The sequence below is a fragment of the Taudactylus pleione genome, unplaced genomic scaffold (assembly GCF_031769625.1).
Source record: "Taudactylus pleione unplaced genomic scaffold, aTauple2 ptg000791l, whole genome shotgun sequence".
Classification (NCBI taxonomy): domain Eukaryota; kingdom Metazoa; phylum Chordata; class Amphibia; order Anura; family Myobatrachidae; genus Taudactylus; species Taudactylus pleione.
The window spans coordinates 315,943-330,651 of record NW_028285193.1 but is presented as its reverse complement, the minus strand read 5'-3'; positions in this window follow the sequence as shown (position 1 = coordinate 330,651).

Below are 14,709 nucleotides of genomic sequence, written 5' to 3'. Positions count from 1 at the left end.
TGACCCAGCCGGAGTGAAAATGGCGCCTATTGTGGGGACCATTATAGAATCCAAAACCCGCGAGAATCCGACAGAGGGATGATTACGTTTTGCCTCGTTTTGAGATCCGAGTCACGCGGTAAAACCCGAGCCGGACTTAGATCTCGCCTCGAAACACGAAGTCCGGGTGGGTCCGGTTATCAGAGAACCGGACCCGCTCATCTCTAGTTAATAATACTGTAGCAACAAAAAAAGCCCAAATAATGTGATTTTAGCAGTTTTTATTAATTTAAAAAAAAAATACAGATTCAAAACTAAAGCAAAGCACGCAAGGGCAGTTTTGGCAAAACCAACCCATATCCAAAATGTGAAGGAGATACAGATCCAAAACCAAAACACGGGGGGTATATTTACTAAACTGCAGGTTTTTAGAAGTGGAGATGTTGCCCATAGCAGCCAATCAGATTCTAGCTAATATCTTCTAGAAGGTGCTAGATAAATGATAAGTAGAGTCCGATTGGTTGCTATGGGCAACATCTCCACTTCTGAAAACCCGCACTTTAGTAAATATACCCCTAAGACTAAAACTAAATTTAAAATCCTAGTCAAAATGAACCTTGGATGTTACCCAAAATTGTCTGTGCCCAACCACTGCTGCTTTCGCCTCAATCTTTGCATGCAGCATTTTCAGTTGTAAATTCCGCTCGTTTTGCAGCCAAATCTGCTTCCGCTCAATAAATTGTTTCTAAATAGGATTTGTTTCCACTTTGCTTTTCTATACTTGTCTAGAAAATCATAAAGACATAATCATTATGCGTTAGATAAGTAAAACAATGCTTGGAATTTGCCATTTTTTTTAAATCTTTACTTAACTTGCAAACTGCATTCATTTTGCTCAGGGTAGATCAATTATTAAGCAGACATTAATTTTTAATGCATTACTGTTATACGAAACCTTTTTCACTATCTAAACTTTTTAATGTCTTTCGACTTAGAATTATTAAACCATTTCAATTAAATATTTGCCCGACTTTGCCAATAACCCAGTGGTTCCCACCACATTATAGAACCTAAGGAAGAGAGATAAGCATAATTGACTTAACTTAATAATTTTTGCTGATGATCTCAATAAGAAACTTTTTCCCTTGGGGTGCCATGAAAATAATGCTGATACTCTAGGGTGCCGTGATTCAAGAACATTTGCAATAACCCAATGCATTGAATACAGAAGTTGCCCCAGCTCTGTTCAAAGTTCCTATAAACATGTAGTGAATAAAAGATGTCACCGGGGTAAATGAACATCTGACACTTGCACCTCCTGGAGACGGCGGTAGGGGTGAGGCAATGGTCTCTTTCCCTCATTCCTTTTCACAATTGGCCACATGCTGACTATTGTCATATGCAGGCAAAACTTTTTCTGTATAAACTGCACATCCACGTCCACTGACCCCACCTGTATTCCTTCCCCCCTGCATGCTTCATTGTTCCGCAGTCTGACCCAACCCTTCATTGGTATGCCTCCATCTATCACACCTTTACTAAGTGGCTGCTTTAGCAAGCCTACGCTTCTCAGTAGGGATGTGCGCCGACCTCCTTGTTTTAGTTTTGGGTCTGTATCTCCTTCATCTTTTTGGATCTAGATTTGGTTTTGCCAAAACCGCTCTTGCGTGTGTTGGTTATGTAATTTTTTTTAAAAATTGATAAAAACTGCTAAAATCACATAAATTTGGCCTGTTTCTTTCATATGGTATTATTAACCTTAATAACATTAATTTACACTCGTTTCCAGTCAATTTTGACCACCTCACAGCTCACAATATTGTTTTCATCCAGTTTAGGCACAATATTTGCACCAAGCTAGCTGGCTGACTAAGCTAAGTGGCAGCAGTGGGTGGCATAAACACGTGGCAGTTCAACCCCCAACATGGCACATAAGGAAACATAAGTTTTCCTTAATCAAGAGGCCTGAGGGAGATGGAGTATGTATGTAGTTGAAGATAGGGACAGGAAGGGTTGATTGGTAGTAAATTGAATAAAAATTTTGATTCCAAAGCAAATTTATGAGGGAGGAGGGGAGAGCATGGGTGAACAATATGTCCCATGTTTTGACCTCAAAATCAACTTGGTGGTTCAGAATATTTTTTAAAATTAAAGGGGCATGCAGGGAGACACTGTCTGTGGCCATAAATATTTCTGTACATTTTTGGCATTCAGCAACTGTATGTTAAAGATTGCAGCAGCTCTGGCAATTCAGCTTCCAACATGGCACATTAAGAAACAAATGTTTTTATTATTCAAGAGGCCCGAGGGAGTTGGTGTATGTATATAGTTGAAGGCAGGGAAAGGAAGGTTTGATTAGTAGTAAATATAAATGATTTTTTTTATTCCAAAGTAAACTTATGAGGGAGGAGGGTAGGCATTTACAAAAATTACAAAAAATATTTAAATCATTCACATCAGTCCTTGCCCCAGAAGAATCCTTGAGCGCTACTCATGCTGCTGCTGGTGGGAGTGGATCTTCATCCCAGAAGGGGACCAGAAAGACTACTAGTAGTAGTTTAAAAAAAACAAGTGACTGTTAAACAATCCTTTGCAAGGGGGAGCAAGTATTACAGTAGTCACCCAGTTGCACAGCGGATCACTGACGCCATAACATCTATGCTGGTATTAGATGTGCATCCAATATCTGGCAATACTCAGTGGGTTTTAGACAGTTACTTGAGGTCCTGTGTCCCCACTACCAAATCCCATCTAGATTCTACTTCACTAGAAAAGCAATTCCCAGCATGTACAGGGACAATTTAGAAAAACTTAATGTCCTCTAATATGCCATTGTACCCACTGTCCACTTAACCATAGATATGTGGACAAGCAGAACAGAGCAAACACAATAATACATGACTGTAACAGTCCACTGCGTGGGGGTAAAGAAACAGCAGCTCATTCAGAGGCAGGCTACTCTGTGTATCACCGATTTCACAAAGAGGCATACCGCTGGCAACCTTTTAGAAAATCTCGGGAAAGTCATTGCAAAATGGCTTACCCGCTTGGACTCTCCTCAGGATTTGTGATTTCTGACAATGCCTCCAATATTATGAGAGCATTACATCTGGGTGAATTTGTACACGTCCCATGTTTTGTCCACGCAATCAACTTGGTGGTGCAATTTTTTTTTTTTTAATTACAGGGTCATCCAGGAGATGCTCTCTGTGGCCCGAAAAATGTCTGGACATTTTCGTCATTCAACAGGCACATGTAGAAGATTGCAGCACCTGCATGAAATTTAGAATTTGCCCTGCCACCAGCTGAAGCAAGAGGTAGTTACAAGGAGGAACTCCAACTTTTATATGCTTCATTGGATATAGGAACAGCAAAAAGCCATCCAAAGCTAACTGCCAACTATGACATAGGAAGAGAATGGGGAATGGTACCTTACTCAAGCTCAGTGGAAAATACTTTCCGTGTTGTGAAAAGTGCTGAAACCCTTCTAAGTAGTCACCTGTGAAGTGAGCTCACACACTGCCAGCTTGAGTCAGGTAATTCCCCTAATTAAACTGTCAGAAAAACAGCTTGAGAAATTGAAGGAGGAGCTGAAACAAAATGATTCCGTTAAGTAGGTTGGACTTGTAGATTGAGTCCTTTATTTGCTTCGCCAGGATCCAAGGGTTGTCAGGGTGTCAGGGCCATACAATCGGATCAATACATTTTGGCAACCATGCTGGATCCTAGGTTTAAGTCATAAATCGTGTCTTTCTTCCCAATGGACGCAGATCTGAAGAGATGCAAAAAGCTGTGGCACGTGATGAAGCAATGGCTTCTCCTTAAGTTTCTCCAGGAAGTTCATCTGCCGAGAAAAACTAAACATTCCCAAAAGACCACTGGTGATGCAGAAGATTCAACACAACCAAATTTTTACATCTGGTGTGGTCTAAAAGAATTGCCTACAATTAATGAGACCTCTATCGTGACTCCATCTTATATGGTCACCATTCAAAGAATGGTTGAAGACTATTTTAAAAAATGATTGTTAATGATAGGATCTAAATAGGCATGTCAGACAGCCCATTTGACTACTGACAGGAAAAAAAGGCTATTTGGAGACCCTTGCACAAACTGGCTTTGCTTTACTTGAGCTGCCCACCCTCCAGTGTGTACTCAGAAAGAGTCTTCAGCACACCCGGGAACCTTGTCAACGATTGGCATAGGAGGCTACTTCCTCAAAATGTGGAAAAGATGTTGTCCATCAAAATTAACAAAAATTTATTTGCAGAAGACATTTACCGACAATTACGTCCAAAAATGACAGAGGCACATGTATTGGTGGATTCCAGCGGGGACGAATTAATATTGTGTGAAGATTATGTACACACTGATGAGGGGGAGGAATTGGATGATGATGGCAACCACATCTTCCCTCTCTAAAGCCAGTATGTGCTCATAGAGATCATTGGCAGCAATGTCAGCTGCCTATTGGTAGCTTGTTTTGTGGGGGCCCAAACAAACCAATCGCTTCATAATTGAGTACATTGTTGATGAAGGTGTTGGTGGTGAAGATGGCAGGTGCTTGGATCTAGCAGAGAGAAGGGAGCTAGCAAATGCTGGACGGCTTGTTGTTACTTTTTTAGCCAAAGTTTCTGAATTTGGAAAAAACTTTTTTGATGGATGAGCTGCAGATGTTGTAATAGGGAGGAGGATCCTAGATTGTTACGGTCCCTCCCCTTACTCTGGCTTTACAAAGAGTACAGATGGCTTGACAATTGTTGCTTGGATTTGGGTAGAAATAATTCCACACATAAGAAGATTTTTTTTCTCTTCTGCCCAGGCATGATAATGGGCTTTTCAGTTTCATGGGAAACAAATGTTTCTTCCATTGGTGCCTGATTTGCACAAACAGCATCCTCATTAACAGCATCCTCATCATCAACATCCTTATCAGCTACACAATTATCCTGCTCATCCTGGCGTACCTCCACAGAAGCATCCTCGATTTCTATGTCAGCATGTTCACTTGTGCTTACATCATCATAAGAGAACCACCAGTCATAAATAAAGGCCAAGGCCTTAGTCTTTCCTGGCCACTTCGTGTGGTGAAAGGCATATTGCCAATTTTATGTCTTTCTGCAGCTAACTTTCCCTTTGATTTTTTTTTCTTTACCACTGGAAAAGTTTGATTCTTTGATTAGATGCCCTGACTTAAGCCCTGTATGCCCTTGGGCATCGACTTTAGTAGATGACGTAGACGCACTAGTATTGTCATGACTGGTGGCACTGGCAGCAGCTCCAGCACTAGTATGTGGTTCCTGTTCTCCTTTCAACTGATCGTTTTCCATTTCGACAATGAAGTGTGGTACAGCACACACGTCAATTTGTACCAATTTTAAATATTACAGTGCGGTATCAATGACATACAGCGTCTCAATATTGTTAATGTATATTACAGTGCATTTCCACTTACAGTGTCACAATATGTGTTGAATATTACACTGCGCTAGCACTTACAGTGTCACAATACGTGAATGAATATTACACTACATTTCCACTTACAGTGTCACAAATCGTGTATGAATATTACACTGCGCTACTCCTTACAGTATCATAATACGTGTATGGATATTACACTGCGTTTCCGCTTACAGTGTCACAATATGTTTATGAAAATTACACTGCGTCATTTTTTTAAATGTATATTACACTGCATTTTACTTACAGTGTCACAATACGTGTTGAAAATTACACTGTGCTACCACTTACAGTGTCACTCACAATATGTGTATGAATATTACACTGCGGTCTGACTGGCAGCATCACAGTAAAAAAATAAAAAATAATATAGTACACTAGGGTACAGCACAAAAAAGATATATATATATATATATATATATAAATATATATATATTTCTATTATATTAACTTTTTTTTTTTTACAATGGGCACCCTTTGACAGACAGAGCACCCAGGGCACCCCTAGACCAACACAGCAGCCCCATTATGGATGGACAGAGCAGCCCTAGACCAACAGAGCTCCCCTGAAGGACACAGCAGCCCCTGGATGGATACAGCAGCCTCTGGATGGACAAAAGAACACCCCTGGACGGACACAGCAGCCCCTGGAGGGACAACAGAGCTCCCTTGGATGGACACAGCAGCCCCTGGATAGACAATAGAGCACCCCTGCACAGACACAGCAGCCCCTGTAAGGACAACAGGGCACCCATGGCAGGACACAGCACCCATGGACATCCATTCACTACACTCTCCACAGCCGGAATGAAATGGCGCTGTTGGCCGGGGACCTTTATAGATTCCAAAACCCATGAGAATCCAACAGCGGGAAAATTACTTTTTGCATCGTTTTCAGATCTGAGTGAGGCGGGAAAACCCAAGACGGACTCTGATCCCAGCCCGGATTGCAAAGTTCTCTGAGAACCAGACCCGCTCATCTCTAATTCTCAGCATGTTTGCCCTCACATTTAAATACTAAAATTAATATTACATGGAAACCGCATTCTTCACTTAATATTACTGCTGCTTTTTAATTTTGAGGTCAAACATACCGAGAAGCAGAGTCTCAGCTTTGTGGTCATCTGTCACCTACTTTGTGTGTCTGTGTCAAATATTGTATGTGTGCATGTGTTTTCACATTTGTCACTTTTTTTCACTCCCTCCAAGTGTGTCTGTCTCTCTTTACCGCACTAATTATATTTATCCCCCACCTTCTGCACCATTTGCCGCCCATCCCACCACTCAATTTTCCCCTTTGCTGTTAACAACGCAAGTTTGTGGTATTCTGTGGTATGATTAGCAAAATATATCAGGAATAAAAGCCACTTACCCCTGTTGCTACGATAGGTTAGGAAAAGAGGTAAGGACCCAGAAATGCAATTAGCTCACTAACGCAATGAGACATTAATTGTCATAATTAATTTCATAGTAAGCATACAGGTAACTGATACAGCAAGCTCTATAAAATATATCCTCAAGATTGCCAGTAACTCAAGCGAGGATGCAGCCATCGGATTACTTGGGAGACCATCGGCCATCTACGTAACCCTCAGCTTACTCAGATGGCCATCTCAGAACCATGCTCGAGGCCAGGAAATCTTTGTCGGAAGTTGAAGACCCTGGCCTAGGCACTCAACGCTGGCCTACCTCGTCCCTAGAAGGCCAATCATCCCTAATTAGGCTTACCATACTATCCAGTTAAACAGGGAGAGTCAAGAATTACACAGGTTCTGTGACTGATTTAAAACCAGGTGAAATGCAGACTTGAAGTCAGCCAGCCACAGAACCTACGTAATGCATGAGTGATCCAGTTTAAAGGCATAGTATTGTAAGCCTAGCCCTAATCAGGCTACAGCTTAGGGTGCACTGAGAGTGGTCTCGCAGGCCCCGTTCTGCACATGCACAGTTCATTTTCAGAAGTGCGTCACCCTTGTGTCTCAATTGCAGCTCTCTCTCTGTGCCCACGCTATCTGGATGTATGCACAAAAAAATTATTCCACTGCGTCTGACATTGGCAGTACAGGCTACTCAGAATCAGGCCCAAAGATTACTAGGCCTTGTTAACAGCTGACTGTTCGGGTGCAAAGTACAGATACATCTAGCCTCAATACACCACGCAGTGCGAGATGCCTGGCGTCAGTGAGCCGTCAGGTCCTGTGCTACTCTGCCAGCGTCGGGCGTCGTTTGTTGATGAAAATGCATTTAAGTCACAATGCAATGGGACTAGCACGCACCAGGAGGCTGCACTGATTTACTTGTATATCTGTGTGCGCCTAAGTCTGTTAACGTAACTTGGAATGGAAAGAAGCCTCGACCGTTGCATTGTAGCACCTCGCATTGCTGATTAAGAGACTCGCACACAGATAATCAAATGTCACATATCAAATTATCAGCACATTCTCCTGATGGGTTCCAGTCACATCGCATTGCAACCGTATTCAATTAGAGGTGAAAAAACGCGATCGGTGAAAAACATTCGCCGATGCGATGTTTTTGCCACTTTCCAAAGTATCGCCCTATTCAATTCCAGGATGTTGTCGCATGTGCGAAAACTCCTTAGGCAAAAACAGGTGAAAAAGTTTCTCCACTCAAAGGCAGGAGAATAGATGTGCAAAATCCCTATTTTTGAGTAACAATGTGGGGACTTGGGGCCTGATTCAGAGCCGGTCGCTATTAGCGCTCGCTCGTTCAGAAAAAGGGGGTGGCTATTCAAATGAACCGTTCGCTCTTTGCGGTCTGTTGCCGCCTCTATGTCTGAACGAGCGAACAAAACATGCGGACGTTTTTTTTATAAAAACGCCCCCTGGCCGCTCGCATCATACGTCATGTTCGCTATTTATTAGATTAATCGAGTACATCGACCAGCGTATGAACTGCTCGCTATTCTTGTGGTTGGTTTTTCCTACCACAAATTTGTGAGCAGTTCTGACTATAAAATAACCCAGTGACGTGGTCAGTGATGCTGCTGTATTAATTATGCACACCCATAAAACACCCGTTTTGACCTTTAAGCAAGCCTGCGTTCTGATCTCCACTCCCCGTTTTCAAGCACCTTCCCCTGTTACCACCCACATACACCTCCTCCTGTCACTCACATTAGCAGGCATTCGCTATTTAGCGAACAAACGATTTTCGGCTGCACTGACTGGTTCGCGCATGCGTATTACAATCCGTACGCATGCGCAGTTGGGCAAACATCGGTCGGAACGAACGAGCGGCCGCTTACGTGCGGCTCTGAATCAGGCCCTTGGTTCAGAACCCTTTGGGCACCCCCCTAATGACCAAGTAGGCAAAAAATATAAAAAATTATCTTAATACTCCATAAAAAGGCATGTCATTTTTGGGGTGAAAATTTAAAAAGTGTTTTAAAATGGGTTGTAAGTATTGGGTCTGGTATTTTGGGGTGCTGTAGGGATGGGACAGGTGTTTTTGGGGTTGCAGGTGGCTGCAGCAGGTTTATATTTAAAAGACACATAAATATACCAGCGCCCATTTACATGTACCCCAATTTAACTACAGCAATTATTTTTCAATGAAAGACGTTGCTTTATATATATCATTTTTCCACACTTATGCAAATATGCATATAACAGTCCTTTACCTCAATATAAGATCCCTAATTATTTTTATTAGGACTATTAATATACTTCTAAAATGATTCCCCAGGTCAGTTAGGCTTTTTGGGGGGTACAGACTGATTTCCCCAAAGGAACTTGTCCTTTTCGCTAGTTCCGCTATTCGCTGCATTCGCACATATGCGTTTTTGCATGTTTTACAATTGAATAGGGTGAAAAGCGGAAGCGTGCATTGTGTAACTTCACCTCAAAACAGGCAAATGAGTCTAAAACATCGCGCTTATTGCCGATCTCGGCTTTTTACCTCTAATTGAATTCGGCCCTTGGATGCATTTTCAGCAACAACAAAAAAAAGACACCCAGTGTGCCTGGCTCACCAAGAGGGGCTGTTTGGTATAACTGCAGCAAAGATGTGTGAGGACACAACTGTAGTTAACTCTTTGCAGGCTAATATGCAAATTATTAACATTTACATGTATATAAGTGAAAAAAGCGTCTTTGTCTGTTTTTCCTTTATGCACGGCCAGAGTTTTGGACCTAGCTTCACCAAATTTAGCATGGTGGAGTAGTCTAACCAGGATTAGGTTTTTGCCTAGATTTGAACTTTGTCAGGGCCACACACTGTCACACAATCCCTAAAAATGAGGACACTATTAAATGACACAGGTTCCAGGGCTGGCTCCAGTGGAAATTGGCAGTCTGCCAAAACCTTTGAGAAAGCTACAAAAGTATCCTTTTGCCCTAACGGTCTAAGCAAGTGTCAAACTTTATGACTCATGTAAGTTCATATTAAATCCAGAGTTAGTCCTTTTTAAAGTGACCATATATATTAGTCAACCCTCTGTGTTTACATGCAAGGTCATAACTAGAACTTTCAGGACCACATAGAAAGATCTTAAAAGGGCCCCCTCCATAGGTAAAAAACCCCACATACATTTGCCCCCACAGAGAGCCCATTGATGTTATGCCACACGCTAGTGCCCCTTATACACATTATGTCATGCAGTAGTAGAGCCCCTTATACATTATGCCATACAATAATGCCATTTAGAGATTATGCCACATAGTAGTGCCCCATATAACACATTATTCCACACAATAGTAGTGCCCCTTACACAATATGCCACACAGTAATGCTCCTTATAACATTATGCCACACACTAATGCACCTTACACATTATGACCCCCCCAGCAACTCACCTCCCCTCCCTGTGTCCCCCCAACAGCCTCTCACCTCCCCCTGTGTGCCATCAGCAGCCAGCAGGTGTGGATTTGGTGCTGGGCCACCAGCTAATTACAACAGGCACACCGGCAGGCAGCGTCAGACATGGACAGATAGCACTAGTGCAATTTGCATCTGGCGTCAGTCACAAGCAAATAGGAGCTCACGGACTAGCTGCCATTCAGCAGCCGACACTGCTGATTGGCTGCCAGTCTGCCAGCTCTGATTGCCCCGCAACCGGCTGCGCTGTCACTCCATGTCTGCCTGTCAGAGCACCAGCTGTGATTGGCAACAAATCGACACCGCTTTCACACTGGCTCCTCTCGGCAGCCCTGACTGGATCGGCCCATCTTGTGTGAGACACTGGGTGCAGGGGGAGTGGCAGGCCACAGAGACAGTTCAGGCACCATAGCAGCCTCACTCCTTGCACCCAGGTGTTACACCACTGTGTGCATGCATGTTAGCAAACAGTGGGGTCTTTTTCAGGATCAATGGAATGGGGTTATAGGCGAGGACAATGTACAAAATTAAAGGCTGCAGGTGTGATTCGGGGTCCAGTATTCACCCCGGGCAACGCTGGGTAGCCCAGCTAGTTTGTAATACACTGACTGGCAACTAGTTACAAAGCTGCCCCTTTTACGATCTGAAATTGTGGCTGTACAAACTTTTTTCTATTTCTCACCAGCAACATCTGTCTTGTTAGTACAGAATGTAGTCACTTGAAATATAATCATTATTCTCGCCAGCTATGTTACTAAACGCTGCTGGGCTGGAAGCTGTGTGGTTCTCACAATCAGTCACTCACACACACTTTGTCTCCTGCTCTCCCCTGGCTGACTTGTCCTTTATCTCTCAGATGGTATTGATTACAGAAAAAGACACTGCTTCACTGGGGACCAATGAACATAACTTTCTCAGCCTGACAATTACCAACACTGACTGCCTACAAATAGTTTGCTTTGGGCCAGCCAGAATACAACTCCTCACTAGAGACACTCAACAGGACCGCTCCTTAGCAACTGCTCTGAATCTATCGCCTGTAACAGAGCCACCACATTGATGTCAGGAATATAAATAACAAATATAGGGGCTTATTCTGTGCCGCAGGTAAGTTGACAGAACTGGCGAATGCACCAAAGAAAGAAAACGGCTCCAGCGCATGTGACGGAGGCCACAGACGGAGACCAGTGTATACAGATTCACAGTATCCATAAATTGGGCATTTCTGGACAGTAATTGGGCGATGATGCGATCGCATAGAACTAGGGGTGAGCGGGTTCGGTTTTACTCGGTTTTACCCGATTCTTATCGCCACTTTACCACAATTTCGGCTCGATTTCATTCGCTATCCAAAACACGTGTTCGGCGATAGCCAATAAAAAGATCCGAGTAAAACCGAGTAAAACCGAACCCGCTCACCCCTACATAGAACTGTTCTGTCTTGTTGTATTGTTGTAGGTGTGTTCCGTGCTCACTGTCAGCGAGCGGACAGAGATGGGGCCTCTCTCAGCTGGACCATTTGTGCCCTGCATGGGGCTAGTGTAAAGCTGGCCACACATCTAACGATTATCTGTCCAACCAGCCAACTAGTTGATTGGTTGGAATGAAAATCTGGTAAGGAATACAATCAGCAATTTGCTCCCAAACGCTGGAAAATGGACCAAAACTGTTGTTTGAACAAATAGTTTAGATCAAACATTTAACAAACTTGTCTGAACGACCATTTTCATCTGTTTTCTGACATTTAGGAGCAAATTGCTGATCATCAGTTGCTCCCATACGTTACCAGATTTTCATTCCAACCAATCAACAAGTTGGCTGGTTGGATGTAAGTTGGTCTAGTGTGTGGCCAGCTTAAGTCTCTGGGCAATAACTGGGCGGCCACGTTCCGTGCTCATTCCCAGCGTGTGGATGGAGATGGGGCGTCTGTCTTAGCCGGACCTATTGCACTTAGCATGGAGCTGGTGTTAGTCCAGATACTAACTTTGATGGCTACAACAATGGACATATGAGATATGGGTGGGACAGGATTCCACATGCAGTCACACAGTTGTTTATTATGCAAAGGTGGATTCTCACACTATCATTATGTGGTAAGCGGAATCCACGGCTGGACGGAGTTTATAGGAAAAAAGGAAATTGGGAGTATTAACCAATATTTAATTAATATCACTAAAAATGTGTTGCAGTCAGGGTTGTAGAGAGTCTCGCCAGGCCATGGTACATTTGGGGGCGTGTCCTAATGTAAGGAAGTGTGATCGCTCCCTACCCCTTGCTGCACGTCCAGAGAAAACTGCTGATGCTGTTTAGAGATTATGCTGGGCTGGGGAGACACAGGTTCCAATGCCGCAGACAGGTAAGGAAGGGTCAGCGGACCTGAGCCCCTCCATCAAGCCCAGGCCCGAGTAGCTAGTACTCACCCCCCCAACTCTCAGTGCCACCGATTGCAATACCAGTGGGTGGTGTGTTTTCAGAAGAATTAAATACTGTTTAGTTAGCCATTTAGAATTTAAGCTCTTTGTGGCAGGGAACTTAGGGCCTGATACACCCGCTCGCTAGATGCGTTTTAACGCAGCCAAAGTATGCAAATCCCGCGATCGCATGGCAAGGCATTAGCAGTCCTATTATGTCCTGGCGTGCGATCGTGGTGTATATTTAAACGCCCACCAGCCTGTCTTAAGACGCCCACTTTCCCTTAGTGATACACGTCATCTCCAGGAAGTGTATGCAACAATCGGTAACATCGAATAACATCGAATCCATACGCAGCACTTGTGGCTGACCATACCCTACTGCAAGCACGGCGAGTGCTTCAGTGTGTAATTCAGCCATGTGACGTGTACTATGATGCTGCGTGTTAATTCTGCACGCCTCTGAAACGGCGTTAAGACGCTCAGACACACCTGCATTCGCACTCACCGCGGCTGAATTGCTCTGGTGTGGTGACAGCTGATGCGATATTTGTGAAAATGAAGTGATGATGAATAGGCCCCCAGGTCCAATGGAGCCCTGCATTGTGTGTGCCTGTATGCATTTCTGGGTATTACGCTAAATATAGCTTGATTTATTTTGCTCTCTCCTCTATGTGGCAAATTGAGTTAAAACCTCCATAAGGTGCGGGCAAAAGTAAGCAATCTGGAATTACCCAGCGGAGTCTCATTCAAAGGAAACTCGCATTTAATGGAATCTGCCCATGTAATAGTAACACCCCTTTTACACTGAAACCCCGGGTCCAGCCCAGGTCACTGAACAGGGGTTTCAAGCTGTATTACTGCGTCTAGAAACCCATTTGCACCGCAGGCTGGGCCCGGGATATTGCTGGGGCTACCCTCAGTCTGCACTTAGAGATGACATCATCTCCAGGCCAGTGGCAGAACTAGAAAGTGGTGGACCCAGGTGCAAGAATATGCTTTGGGCCCCCCTATGCAGTGCCCCCAGTAGTGGTCCACCTATGCAGTGTCCCCAGTAGTGCACTTTATACAGTGCTCCTTATACAGTGCCACCAGTAGTGGTCCCCCCTATGCAGTGCCCCCCAGTAGTGATCCCCCCTATGCAGTGCTCCCAATAGTGCCCCTTATACAGTGCCCTCAGAAGTGGTCCCCCTATGCAGTAACCCCAGTAATAGACCCCCTATGCAGTGCCCCCAGTAGTGGTCTCCTCTATGCAGTGCCCCCAGTAGTGGTCCCCCCTATGAAGTACCCCTTATGCAGTGCCCCCAGTAGTGGTCCCCCCTATGCAGTGCCCCCAGTAGTGCCCCTTATACAGTGCCCACCCTAAATAAATACAAACACAAAAAAAACAAAAACACACCTGAATCCCCACTCCTGCGCTTGCCACCGTCAGGTCCTATCTGTCCTCCCACTCTGCACGAAGGGAGAGATATCTTGACGTCTCTCCCATCACCCACTGTGGGAGCTGGAAGGTGAATCACATGAGTGAGCTCCAGCCCGGCCCCCTCTGTGGACGCAGCAGCCAATGAGGGTCTGTCTGAATCTCATTGCTGCTATAACAAACACACTGCTGCCACTGGCGGTGGTGCGTTTGCTACTGTGTAGTGCGGACTGCTCTCACTGCGGTCCAAACTACACTTAAATACTGTGGGGCACGGAGGACACTGGTGACGTTGCAGCAGAGCTGTTAGATGCAGGTGGCTATGGGCCCCTGCACCACAGCGGGTCTGGGGAAAGGCACCGACTGCACCACCGCTAGTTCCGCCACTGCTCCAAGCGTCCAGGATGCGGCACTCTGTATGCAGCTAACGGGACCTGAGTCTGTTAACCTGCCCTGCAACCCGGATCCAACCCTTCCTGGCACTGGACCCGAGTTAACCCATTTATACTATACTTGCTAACTCTGCCTCAATGGCCAAAAATCTGGTGGTGCTCGCGACCCCCACAAGAGAGGGCAAGTCTCGCACACCCCTCGGCCTAG